At 27.6% G+C, this 15138-nt stretch overlaps 1 protein-coding gene across 8 annotated transcripts in view; it reads left to right on the top strand.

Annotated features, from left to right (window-relative positions):
• LOC106787956 (inactive rhomboid protein 1) overlaps positions 1-15138 on the top strand; it is a 243532-nt gene that overhangs the window by 55093 nt on the left and 173301 nt on the right. The window contains exon 3 of one of the 8 annotated variants that reach the window (XM_014750764.1): positions 1845-1867. The exons of the other annotated variants lie outside the window; for them this stretch is intronic. The gene's annotated coding sequence lies outside the window, so the exon portion shown is untranslated. The remainder of the gene's footprint in view (positions 1-1844; positions 1868-15138) is intronic. 8 annotated transcript variants of the gene reach the window in all.

Raw genomic sequence — 15138 nt, 5'->3', positions numbered from 1 at the left:
TTTTTTTTTTTTCTTACTTTTAACGTATAAAAATCATTCTTGCAATTATGTCTACATATTTTGAAACATCTTCCATAAATTATGACATGGACACGTATTTTTTTTTGCTTTTTTGTGCTGAAGTCATTAAGTTTAAATCGTGAAATATCTTCTTCTTTTTCTTTTCCTTTTATTCTTCTATGAAATATAAAATAGAGAAAAGAAATCAGTCAGTATGGGTGTTGTTAAACGTTTTATCACGTGATAAAAACCACTTATATACAGGTTAATCTATAACACACGCATCCACATACACACACACGTACACATCTATAAGGAATATCGTTATAAAGTTGTGTTGTTTTTCCTCCAATAAACAATGTTTTACGTACGCCATGATATACGATGATAGTAGATACGATCGAGAAATGGTGGTGGGTGGGGATCAAAAAAGTCTTCAAAGAACACTTCAAAATGAAAGATTATAATTAATATGAAATCTTCTTTATTAATATTTTGTTTCTTTTATCACAAATTGTTTACATTTTAGATATTACCGAAAGAAAAAATTGTCCTATCGATGAATACTCGAGTAGATTTATTCTTATTTGAATAAATAATTAAATATGAAAGTGATCAATTAAATCGATTATTTTCATTTAAAATTCGAACATTTTATACTCAATTACACATAAGAAAAAATATAAAACTATATAATAATATGATTTAATTTTATTTTAATTTCTAATCAAAAAATTGTCTCATCGATATATAAATGCTCGATTGGTTAATTTTTATTTATAAAAAAAAAAATAAAAAATAAAATAAAAAAATGATCGGTAAAAAAGTTCAATCAATTTATCGTACCTTTGGTTTTTTTTCTTTCTTCTAATTTTTTTTATCAAAAAATCATTCCTTATTTCATTGTCTTATTATTTTATATATTTTACACAGATGTTATTACCCCACATTCATCCAATCTCGATTTTCTCTTTTATTCTCTTCAATTGTTCTCATACTTGTCTCGTATATTGGATAACATGTTATATACCGATATGTGTTTACATTCTATTAATACCAGTAAACGATTTCATGGGTATGCTGTCGTTCTGTATATATATATATATTATAACATACTTTTATAATCGAAAGTCACATTTTTATCGATACTTCAAAATTCGTGCCTGCATGCCTGACTGCATGCTTGCATACCTACGCCTCTGTATATTTTTCTTTATTTTCTTTTTTTTATCAATAAAAAGAAGGAAAAATATGTCACAAAAGGGAAAATATTTAAAGTTAACTATCATCATTGTTTAACGAGTATGTTTATTCAGGAGATCGATTAATTAACTAGGGGTTGGAAAAACTTGTTTATGTATTTAAAAAGATCGTTCAAAGTCACGAACACGACAGAAGAAAAATAATTAATTAATAATAGTCATTAAGAAATGATTGTTATTCTATAATATATATATATAAAAACAAAAATAAATGTACATGTAGTAATGATTAAACAAATAACTGAACTTTTATTCTTTTATGTCTAAGTATTTCGTTTGTATTCTTTTTTTAAGAATTGAACTAATATTTAATACTTTACTATAGTATACACTGACCCCCTATTTTGCTATACTGTATTCATGGTTTGGTCAATATATAAAATATAAATAACATAGAAATTTGTATTATTTTATATTTAAATAAACGGTTATTATAAAACAATCCTAATATTGTACATTTATTGTACATATAATGTATAAAAAAATAAAAATTAATTCAACATTTATTCATCATCCCAAATATTTTTCACATTTGATATATATTTATATATATATATATATATATTCGTTTTTCTGTTTCAGGTGCGTGAGGAAATAAATCGGTGGTAAGAAAACCAAACAAAAGTCATTTCGTTAATATAATAACTTGTGAACAGAATCTTTCTCAAAAATAATTTTCATTTTGATTGAAATAAAATAAACTGATCTTATTTCATGTAATTCTCGTCTTTTAACGAGCTAAAATTTGTAATAAATCCAAGAAAAACTAGGAGAAAGGAAAATGTCAATTTTACAAAACACTTTTGAACACAACGAAGGTTCAATTTCACTTTTTAATAGAAGTTAATTGAATTAGAACAATGATCGACCGAGTTTATTGTTTAATTGATTGAGCAAGTTAAAAAAATATTGTTTTTTTTTTCAGGTTTAACACTTAAATAATAATTGGTTTTTAGGTTGAATTTATATATATAAGAAAAAAATAATTCAAAATAATATAATTGAAATTTTTAATTGTTCTATTTTAGCATTTGAACAAAATGTTTGAACAAGATTAGGAATAAATGTATTGAACTTTAGAATATTTATCATTTATTTAATTAACTAATTGGTAAACTTTAGTGAGAATCTTAACTCTTGGTTAAATAGAAAACTGTTTTTTTTTTTTTTTTAATAATAACTTCTGAATTCTTGCTAATTTGGTTTGAGTTTGTAACGTTAGAAATGTTTGTTAATCTTTAAAACAAATTTTATGTCTCCGTTCTCTTATTTTAATCACCAACCTTTGAAATATTTTGAGATACAAAGGTTTATCGGTTTATCCGATAAGTAATGTCGGAACTTTTAATAAAGGCTGGTGGTACTTTCAAAAGTCCCTAGGTAATATTGAAAATTAATTATTCTTTTCCGAGACTTTTCGAGACTAGTCTTCTTTTTTTTTTTTTTTTTTATGTTTTCTTTTTTTTCAGATCGTAAAAAGATTGTAAAAAAGTTCCCTAGGCTTGTAGTTTTAAATTTTGCGAAAAGTAAAGCATTACCTTAAAAAGTCGCGGAAAAAGAGTGATTAATTTTAAAAATCACCCAGAGACTTCTGGATTATCCCGTATTAAAAATTCTTTTATTAATCATTAGCAAACTAAATATTTTTTTTTTGCACGAACATAATATTTATTAACAAAAAAATAATCTCGAAAGAGATTAATTGATTTTTATAATCACCTAGGGACTTATAGCTTATCCTAGATTACAAATTTTGTCATTGGTTATCGGCCGAAAAAATATTTTATGAAATTAATTAAATATTAATAATAATAATAAAAAAAAAAACATTATATTATACAATATATTCAGTTACACTTGAGCATCGAATAAGCCTAATCGTGTTTCTATAATTTTCAATGCAACGTTAGTGTTTTGGGGGTAAATCAAACTGTAAAAAAAAAAAAAAAAATAAAAGTAAGAAAAATAAGATCAAAGTTTTTTCTCAAACGAAATAATCTCGTGGTAAAAAACACTCTTGCAATGAACCCTAGTCATTAATTTTTTGTGATTAGTAGAGAACGCCTGCGAATGATGGTGAAATCGAATTCGGTTGCCGATCAAATTTCTCGACAATTTTCTGCTCCCTCTTCTCTTCATCGATCGCGTAAATTAATTCCTTCTTGTCTATCCGATTGGTGGGCCAATAGAGACTCTTCTAGCTTGAATTAGACAGCCATCCCTCGTATATTCTGTCTTTCTCTCTCTCTCTCTCTCTCTCTCTCTAATATATATATATATATATACCTATATATATATATATATTGGATAAGAGAACCTAAACGACGTCCTCGATGTCAGAAACACCAATTTGCTCTCGAACATAAACGAGTGTAGCACGGATTTTTGTGTAACACGAATTTTTCGTATCCTTAATTTTCTTACCTTTTTTTCTTTTTTTTTTTTTATTCCAATTTTTACATTTGTATTATTATTTTTTAAATATTTCACAGAATTTGATGTAATTTTTTCAAATATAATTTTTACCGTGATCAGGATAATCGAAGTTGATCAAATTAATAGGAATAATAATAATTATATTTTACATATTATTTAATATATTATATACAAATTATTTAATTTTTCATAACGATTAAATCTTTGAAATTTCCAGGAGTCTACATGGGTAGTATTATAAATTATTTTAATCTAAAACCAAACGTATTTTCCCCAATATTAACACTCATACTTATTCATTTACTTCATTTCCACTTAATTTTTCATGACGATCAAAATCTTGAAATTAAATAGGAACGGTGCAAGGATTATGAATCATTCTAATCCAAAAACATGTATATTTTCTAAATCCCAATAGTTCTAACTTATCATTCACTTCATTTTCACTTCATTTTTTTTATAAAAATTAAACCAATGAAATTTCAAAGTGTATTGAAGGGATTATGAATTATTGTAATTCAAAAACCTTGCATTATACCGAATACCAACATATCTGTTTAACGTTCACTTTATTTCCACCTAATTTTTCACGATTATTTAATTCTTGAAATTTTTACGACTAGTGGGATAGGGGGAGGGGCTTGACAGGGAGAAGTAGGTAAAAAAAATCATGAAAAAAAGAAGACATGACACATTTGATGGTAGAAACAGCAACGGATAGGACTTGTCGTTCGGTTGGTAGGTGGAAAACGCTTAGCCCGATATTGATCGACCTCCTCTGCTTTCCTCCCACCTCCCCCTCCTCCTCCTCCTCCTCTTCTTCTTCCTCTACCTCGTCATTCATCTCCTCCATCCTTTTTCTCTTTTCCACACATCAAACCAATGAGTTTTTCGTGCCACGCTTTCGAATGCCGATGTATTTTCCATTAGCCCGATCTACATTTATATGCATGCATATATGCATACACGTTTGTGTGTGTACGCATATTGCGCGTGCGCGAACGCATTTATGTGTGTAGGTGCGTGGATCATAACCAAAACATTTTTAACACACACACACACACGGTGCACAACCTACGAAAGTTATTCTTTTCTATTATTGTTGTATTTCATGGTATTTTCTTTTTAACGTAGATATCCTGTTTTCTCATCATTTATATTAGAAAAAAAAAGGTAATCGTTTGGTTCATAAAATTGTCGATCTCGCAATCTTAAGTGTTCTTACTGTCGAGTTTAAATACTTTCGACAAAATTTACAATATATCATAAGTATTTTTTTTATAAATAATTATTTTATTAAGAAGTTTTTTTAATCTCGTAGATGTATATTTTATTATTAAAAAATTTCAATCATCGTAAATGGACATATTAAATTGATAAGCAAAACATTCTTATATTAGACTAATCCAAAGGTTTCTATAGATCATTTTAAAAATATTTATTTTCATATTCTCGAAATTTTGTAAGTCACTTATTCTTTTAAACTCATTTATTCATTCACTCATTAGTTTCTTTGCTCATTTGTTCATTTACCCATTCACTCATTTACTTATTTATTCATTTGCTTATTTTCTCATTTGCTCATTTGCTTATTTGCTCAATGCTCATTTCTGATTGTTCTTTGCTTTTTGCTAGAAGAGCATGTATTCTGTTTGATAAAAGTACACTGACAAAAAAAAAAAATAACATACTTCTGGCGTTTTTTGAATTTTTAAAAATTTTCTCTCCCAAAAAGCGTATAAAATATTATAATCTTATAGAAATACCGAAAGAAAAAAAAAAAAAATGTTAAAAATTAACATCTACGTTATTAAGTCTTGCAGTATTACAATTACGTACCTGCAGAAAAAGTATAGGAGAGAAAAATTGAGAGAGTAAAAGGAAGGGAAAAAGAGAAAAAGAGAGAGAGAGAGTGAAATAATAAAAGAATGATATAGCATAAGAGAAATTGAAAGAGTGAAAGAATGAGACAGATAGAGAAAGAGAAAGAGAGAGAATGAGAAAGAGAGAGAAATTCTTGTGATCTTTCTGATATCTCAGTTTCTCTCTTTTTTTTATTTCTCATCCAAGATTGTCCCTTTTTCCGTAGTGACAAATAAACGCTTAAATGAAACATTACTTACGGTAAATGAAGGGCCACCGAAGGATGAGAAAATTCTACGTGATTTGTTCGGATGCGACAAAGGAAGCGGGTCAATTCAGGACAAAGGATGGAGACTCAATCTTTTTCTTAAAGCCGCGATCATCGGTTCGGTTTTATGTTCTTTCAAACCTTTTGAAAATAAGGGTGAGAGAAAGATAGATATATATTTTACTTCTTTCTTCTTCTTCTTCTTCTTTTTCATTTTTTCTATTTACGTATCTATCCTACGATCCGGTGATATAATCGTTCAAACGATTGTGAAATATTATTAAATATATATATTTTTATACTGGTTATTATTATGAATTGTACGCAAAATAAATCTGCGATGAATAAAAATATATATAGTGTTGGGTTATTGTTAATAATAATCATTGTTTACAAATCAAAATTATTATTGTAATATTCACGATAATCATTCATAGATAAAATAGAAAATATACGTATGAAAATAACATAAACGTAGATATATATATATATATATATATGCATATATGTTCATATTTTATTATTTATTTTTTTTTTTTTTTAAATATTTTTGGGTTTTTTTTAAATTCATTTCTAACGTCATGAAAAGTAACTTCCTCAAATTTCATTTCTTATCGCGGCACTTTACGACGTCTTATAACCAAAATGCACGTCTCTCGTCATTTTCTTTTTTTCTCTTTTGTTCATACCCCGCACTAACTTTTCGTCTTTATTCGACAGATAGGAGAGAAATCTCTTCAATTTTGTTCGAAGCACGCGAATCTTATTCTCATGGGATAATTCTTCTTCACATCATAATTTTCTACTTCAATAAACCGAACGATATAGTTGACTCTCGTATAGTATGCATTCGTATGCAGAGGGTGTTTCAAAATATGCTAAAAGAATTTCAAGAACGAAAACGAGGACATTATCGGATTCACATATGATTTTGCGAATATTTATTTATTTTATTTTATTTTAACATACTGTAACCGTTTTTGTAATTATGCACACACGTATTTTAAAACGTCATGTATGTATGTATAATTTTTAAAAATTAATTACTCTTGTTTGTGTGGAACTTTGTAAAGATTAATTTTTCTCCCGATTATATAATATTATACGTTTAGAATTTTTTGAGTCATATTCTATATGTATTAATTAGGTGAATTATATTTTAAATGAGTTTTATAAAATATCGGTGAATTAATTTTATCGACCGTTAAAAGTAACTTCTTTTTTTTTTCATTCTCTTATCATTTACGATAGGTCGTAGAAAATATAATATTTGAATTGTATGTATAATATTTGAATAATATCTGAATGTATGAAACATTTTAAAATTCTCTTATATTATTTTCCGATACATTATTATTCATTTTATAATTATTTCAACTGTAATTATAAGAGATTAATTTTCCAAAAATTACCGCTATACATCAAATCATAAAATTAATACTGATTAAATAGTATATCTTGATTGATATTAACTTATTTACATATTTCTAATATTAATTACTATGAAATATTAATATGATTTTCGATATAATCAATTTAATTATCGCGATATATCTATATATGTGTCTACATATATATATAATATAATATTAATATTTGTATGATTAAATATCATTCTTCCGAAATATCAATAAAATCAAATATTATTTCGATGGGAATGCATAAAGGGTCCATATTTTTTCTTATACAAATTCAACATTTGCGAATAAATTTATTATCATTAATTTGATTATAAAAATCGATAATAAATATATCGAATCAAAATTTCATCGATGTGCGATATCGCTTTGATTTTTGTTCATATTATATGATTTATAAGATTTTTCGTTTACCAGATTAAACACAGTGTATCTACGTGTTGTATCCGAACAAACACATTGTGGATCCGACTGCACAAAATAGAGAAAGAAAGATAAAAAGAGTACAAATAGAAAATGTAGATAGGAAGACTGAATCGACAAAGTTGCAATGTTAAATCAAATCAATTTGATGTCAAGCCCTTAACGCCATTTTGATCTCTGATCCAGGATTGTTTTCGTTTGAGTGTACAGATACTACTACTATACAAAGTTCCTATGATTGAAATAGTCCTTTTGAATCCTTCTGTTTCATGACCGTTTGACTAACCATCGAGGGAATAAAAATCGTTTGTCAAAATCGTATATGATGCAACCTGCTTTTTCACTATTTTTTATACTTTAACGTTCTATTTATCTTTCTCCCTTGTTCTCTCTTTCTCTTTTCTTCTTACTTTCACTATATTTGTCTTCTTTCTCATTGACTCTTCTTCCCTCTCCCTCTCTTTAACTCTTTTGTGTTTTAAGTTTTCTTTGGTTCTCTTTGTTTTTGTATCTCTCATTCATTTTGATTACCCCCACTCTCTCTCTCTCTCACTTATTTTTTCTACTTCAGGTTTTCTCTATCTATCTCTGTCGTATCTCTCTTATTCTTCCTGTTTCAGGTTCCCTCTAGTTCTCCCTGTTTTTTGCTCTCTATGTGTTTTATACCTCTCACACATATTTTCTCTTTCTAATTCTCTCTGTTTTTATCTCTCTCACTGTCTCACTCCTTCATTGGTTCTCTGACTCTTTCGGTCTCTATCTTTCTTACTATTACTTTCTTCCTCTTTTTCTATCTCTCTCTCTCTCTCTCTCTTTCTCTGTGTTTTTCCTTTACAATTATTCTCTTTTTCTTTCTGTTTATGTCTCTTCTCTCGCTCTCACTATCTTTCTCTCGTTTCATTGAAAGGAAGGACTACTTCCGAATGGTCGCACGCAAACTTGCAATCACACATAATACACACACAAATACATATATACATATATATATATATATATATATATAACAAGTCGGTAACGATTGTACGAACGTTCCCCTCGTAAAGTGGATTTGCAACGGGAATGAATTTTTTATGAGTTGCAATTGGAAACCCTCTTTAAAGAAAGTAACACTAATATCGTTAACTTATGCGTCAATATCTATGTTATTTAACGTTGCAGGTAATCGAGCTTTGGATGTGTGTAGCTATTCGTTTATTACGTTGCCAATCAAATACATATACGTATATTTTTTGTATATATAATGAGAACGAGGAATGTAGTGGGGGTGGGAGGTTGCTTACGGTAACCTCGAGAGATTTTCTATAATAAAAAAAAGAAAAAAAAAATGGCACATACCTTTTCGCATATTTTAACCAATTTCACTCTCTCTCTCTCTCTCTTTATTTTTCTCTCGTAACAATTCGTAAGTAGTCATCTTCGTTCGGATTTTATTGCCAATGAAATAGTATGTGTACGTATAGGTGCCCACGTGGCCTGGATTTTGAGTTATTCGTCGTTGGAAAATGTCCATCAAGAGCATGAATTTTTTGTCAACTTTTTATCGTATATTCGATATTAATAATTTTTATCTTTCTCTTTCTATTTCATATTTTATTTTTTATTCCCTTTTCTCTGTCTCTCTCTTTCTCTCTCGGTCTTTCTTTATATTTGTCGTCCTATTCTTGTTTGTAAAACGATTTTAACGATCGGTGAGAAATATACCATTTCTCCATTAAGTTCATTTAATGCGTTTAAATGAAATGCAATTTAAATATTCCCGCGTTAAACTCTTGATATGAGGTTGGACGAAAAAACGACCGAATTATTCGTAATGGAGAGAGCAATTAATTGGAAAGGGAAATAACAGAAAGGACAGAGAGGTATCTTACTAATTGAAAAGGGTATGTAAAAAGGGGTTGTTTTCATATTTTAATTAGTTACTCGATTAATAAGTAATAATTAGGGTATATATATGTATTATGTATGTACATATATATTATATAATATATAGGTACATAAGTCATTATTATGATTATTTTAATGAAACGAGTATAAAAGGTCAATTAAAAGTTTTTAGGAAAGTCAAAAGTCATCTTATACGAATTTATTATTTAAAATATTTTTGTTCTTTCTTCGAATCTTTTCAGATGATTAATTTCTTTTTTAAATTTTAACAAAATGTTTTTAGTTTTTTATTTATATGTATTTAGAATAAATTTGAAACGAAATATTACAATTCTATTTAAAAAAAAAAAAAAAAAAAAANAAAAAAAAAAAAAAAAAAACAACCAATATTAATTATATTTTTTTTCTCGATAAAACAAATTTTAAATATATTTGTATTAATGTAATATCCTCTCTAAACTAACGAAATTATTTAATGCCACTTGCATTAAAAAGGTCAAGTTATTTATTACATATAAATTATGGTTGTTTTTTCTTTTTCCTCCATTCGAGTTAATTCTTAACGAGAAGAATTTTTTCGGCTCGTTTGGTACATATGGCAAGAAGAATCATAAGTTTACGTGCGATTTATTTCAGTAAAATGCTTCTCACGTTTCTCTTTCAGGTTCTCTTTAACCCCCTTTCCCCCTATTCTCTATTTCCCGAACGTTAATGTCTACGAGACGAAAAAATTGGTGTACAACGTCGAATATATCCCGAAACGAGGGTCCCGTTGGATAAAAGGAACGTTTAACGGGCAGTTTTTCTCGCACCATTAAGTACATTGTTCGCGTTGCTAGCATTACTGTTGGTGGTTGCTGGTTCACAACCACCCCTTCCACCCCTTTCGGAACCCTTTTTCACAGTATAAGGAAACACTTCCGAATTTACGATCAAAAAGAAAAAGAAAGAGATAGAGAGATCGATTTGTTCGAATCATTGTGTCAGTGTGATATTGAAAAACTTTTTGCAAATTGTACACGCACGGGAGTTAAGTACACTATACAAATTGTTTGTACTATAAATCACAAAGGTTTCACTAAAAAATTTGAGATAAGTTATGCTATATTTTAGGAGGTACTCAAAATGATAAAAAATTGGATAAATAATTAATATTATTGACGATTTTTCTTCTTGTTGTTTTAACTAACTTTAATAAAAAATGAAAAGAATACAAAATTTTGGTTAAATCTCAAAACACAAACAAATATTTAATATACGGAAAAATAAGATGTGTGAAAAAGTATTATATGTTTCTTTCATTGATAATATTTCACAAACTGTTATTGATGCCATTTTAGGAATAATGAATAGATGGATAAATAGTTTATCAAAATTTAAACAATACGATCTAAGTTATTTTGGATCAAATGTTAATGGCTTCTCTGTCGAACATAAACGATATCAATGATTTGAAATGTACAATGGGCGGGAGGTGGTTACGAATACTCCTGTGACTCGTTGTACTTAGATATTATATATATACACACACATACACATACATTTACTTATATGTTTCATAGATCTATGTATTTGAGGATGTATGGTTTTGTAGTTGTTGTTACCTGACAGAATCAAAGGATAGATCTGTAGAGGAGTGTGCGATTAATTGACAACTGTCTAGTGCAACTGTCGCGAAGAGGTTTCTGCTTCGACAATTTCGATATGTATACTATGTGTGTATGTATGTATATATGTGTATACGCGTGCGCATAGATGTTTATATGTACCATATTACCAACTGTTGAAATCAGTTTGAGCACCGACAGATTAATTGGCAAGTGAATAGTTCACCTCATGCGTACACCTCAGAGAACGGAATTCAATTGTCAATGTTGAGAATTAGTAATTTATATATACATCTCTTTCACTCTCTTTCTTATACACACACGCACACACACACGCACAGACGCATGTATCTAATATACTGGAAATTTCAAAATATATCGACATAATATCAGAAATAGTTTCGATACGCGGTACAATAAGAAAATACAATTAGTACACTCGATACGAATTTGTTTCGAATTATGATTATTTTTGTATCGTACACGTGTGTCGTTAAATAATATTTTTCTTTTTTTTTTTTATAGAAATTTTAATGAAAAATAATTTACAAAAAAAGTATATTTATTAATTTGTATATAAAGAATAAATAGTAAATTATTTCTACGTAAAAATATTATTTTATTTTTAAATGGGGTCTTATGATTTTTAGGCCACCACGTATAAATATTTGTATTTTATTTATTTATAATAATAAGGTATAGTTTTTATATAATTTTGTTAACTTTATCATAGAGATAACACATTGAAGATTGGATTTGAAAATTGAAAACTATTGTTTTACTGTATTTTTTATTAAACATTGCAGTATATTTTATACTCACGTTAAATTAATAGTATTAACGTTTAATTGTTAGATTATATAATTTAATTAAATCGTGGAAATCCTAGGTTTTACTCGAAATAATTATATATATATATATATATTGTTTTCTTTTTTTTTTTTTCATTGAAACTGACCGGTCAACCGTAGAGATTTCTCTGGGTGAAGTATTATTTGAGTCAGCGAAATTTTGTTTCAGCGATTTTTACCGTACGAGTGTGCCGTACGTTTTTACGAGAAACCCCGATTTTATGGGAACGTCGTGAAATGGCTATGTGATTTCCTTATAATTCATTTATCTATGGCCGTGAAAGTCCGAAATTGGAGAATGTCAAGACTCACATGGTTATTTGGTATATCTCCGAAATATTAATATATAAGAATAAACCTAAATATTCGGACATTCACCGACTTATTTGACATTTATTGACATTCACCGTGTGAATCTTGACATCATCCAATTGCAATCTTTTACGGTAACATATATTTATATATGTTTACTTTCATTAATTTTAATATTGATGAAAATTCGTTCATTTAATTGACAAAGTTTGATCGAAAATTCTTCTCCCAGGTTTTCTTCTTGTTTCTTTTTTTTATCCGTTTCTATCTCGTTAAACCAAATTTTAAGATAAATCACGAAAAACATTAGAAAATAAGAGAGAATAATAACGTAGAAAGAGAAAACCATCGAAGAGATAAGGAATTGCTAAAGAAATGCTTTTATAAAGCAATTTCTTTATCGGTGAATCCAAGTAACTCCTTGGAGACACTCCTGAAAGATAAAAATGTTTCTTTGTTTCGTCACAAGCGCATCTTTTCCTTCCTCCTCCTCCTCTTCTTCTTCTTCTTCTTCTTCTTCTTCTTCTTCTTCTTCTTCTTCTTCTATTTCTTCTTCTATCTCCACTTCTACTTCTTTTTGAGAATTGCTTTGTAAAGTTATGAAAATAAAATTCTTTTCGAAAAGACATTCTATTTTTTTATATTCTTCCTTTTTATTTTTTTTTATTTTTATTTTTTTTTTTTTTTTTTAACAAAAAAGAACTTTCGAAAAAGATGTATACCTGTTTCATGAGATATAAAATATTATTTCGTTTGTAAACGAGTAATATAGAAAGATAGAAGGAAAAGAGTAAAGAGTAAAGAGAGGGAGAGAGAGAGGGAAACATATTCAGTATCTACTAACAAATTCATAGAATTTTACAGCACATATCTGTGTTTCAGAGTTGTATTTGTTCTTTTAAATAGAGAACAACTAATCTTAACGAATATTTTATCTATTATCATTTTATACATTGAGATCCGATCTTTCATACGGCGTACATTTTGAATTTCAAATTTTAATGTAGTTAGTGAAACACTCGAACAAATGTAATTAACAAACTCGCCGATGATTATTAAAATAATGTCATTTTTAAGAAAATTATTTTACTCAAAATATTTTACAACGTGTCCGATATATAGGTTAAAAATAAAATTAGAATTATTTGTCACATAAAAAAAAAAGAAAAGAAAATAATCAAACGATCGACAAAATTTTTTCTTTAATTATTTTTATAAATATTCGAAGAAAGTTTTCGACAAATACCTGGAAAGATTGAAAAGATATAAATCCTCAAGAAAAATTTATATTTTCTTTCTTGTAATAAAAATTCAATTGAAAATATAATATTTTAATACGTTGGGTTCTGAAAATGGTTCAACCCACCTGACGTATATGCATTCGATGAACTTCCATTAATTTTTATAATAATAAAAATACTTCTCAATCAAAAAATCCTCCAATGAAGGTTTAGAAAAAAGTAACAAAAAATGATAACTAACTTATTTTATTACATATCGTAAAAAAAAAAAAAAGAAAATAATAAAACGACAAATCGTTTCTTCCGAATAGATATTTAAAAAGATATGATCCGACAAATTTCGCTGAATATTTCTTTTTAAATATCACTTTGCTTTTTGAATCATTATAAAAATTGTAAAAAAATTATACTTGGATGCATTTTCTTGAAATATAATATAAAAATTTGTAAGGATAGAGAAACGAATGAACTAGAATAAAACCGAGAGGTAACTTAAAAAAAAAAATACAAATAAAATGAGAAAAATAGAGAAAGAAGAGAGAGTCGAGAGGGATAAAAAGAGGAAGTGGAAAAGGAAAAAGCAGAGGAAAAGGAAGTAGACGAAGAAGACGAACATCCTTTTACTCGATTCGCTCGAATGAACGAGACTTTAGAACCTGTCGACTATGCTTCGAGCACGAGCCAACGTCAAAAGAATATTTTCATCAAGGCCAAAAGTGCACCAGCCAAATGATGGATAGAAAGAACTATGTACTCTGCTAGGAGAATATTTTTCCTGGTTAAATTATTCCATCGAAAGAGAGATAGAAAGAGAGAAAGAGAGAGAGAGAGAGAGAGAGAGAGAGAGAGAGAGAGAGAAAAAAATTGAAATAACAGTTAAGATGTTTGATGAGAAAATAAGATTAAAATGTGAGCTTCCGTTTTAAACGATTAATGCATTGTTGACGGTAGCATTGCAAAGTTGATCTTTGCTTGCTATAGTTTTATGCACTTTTCTTTTCCTTATATTTCAATAATACGTGAAAATATATATATTTTAAAAATTTTATTTATTTTTTTATTTATAGTTAACGGTGTATCGTGTAATGAATCATATCTCACATTTGGTAGATTTAAAAAAAAAGAATATTTGAAACACGTATCCCACGAATTTCATTAAGTAAGTTTCATTTTTTTTTTAATTTAATTTTATTTTATTTTTGCATAATATTTTATTGATAGAAATGTATATATTTCTAAAAAAGAAAACCAAAAAGTTTTTCATATCTAACGTTTGAAAGAAAAACGTTCTACTTTTTTGTTATATGATATAATTTAATTTTCTTTTCAATTATAAACTATACAATTAAGCATAACGATAATTGTATAAAAATAGTATTTAAATTGGTAAGGTAATTTAAAGCAAATTGAAGAAAAAAAAAAGAAAAAAAGAAAAGAAATGAATCAGAAAGAAGGAAGGAAAAAGAGAGAAAAAAAAAAGTTCTCATTCTTTTCTGTCGAACAAGTAAGAATAAAAATTAGATCAAACCGTGGGGTTCCGTATTTTTGCGGTGATATGAAAAAAAAAAAAAAA

The sequence above is a fragment of the Polistes canadensis genome, unplaced genomic scaffold (assembly GCF_001313835.1).
Source record: "Polistes canadensis isolate GaletaPanama2010 unplaced genomic scaffold, ASM131383v1 scaffold_5, whole genome shotgun sequence".
Taxonomy (NCBI): Eukaryota; Metazoa; Arthropoda; class Insecta; order Hymenoptera; family Vespidae; genus Polistes; species Polistes canadensis.
This window is presented reverse-complemented; position numbering and strand designations above follow the sequence as displayed.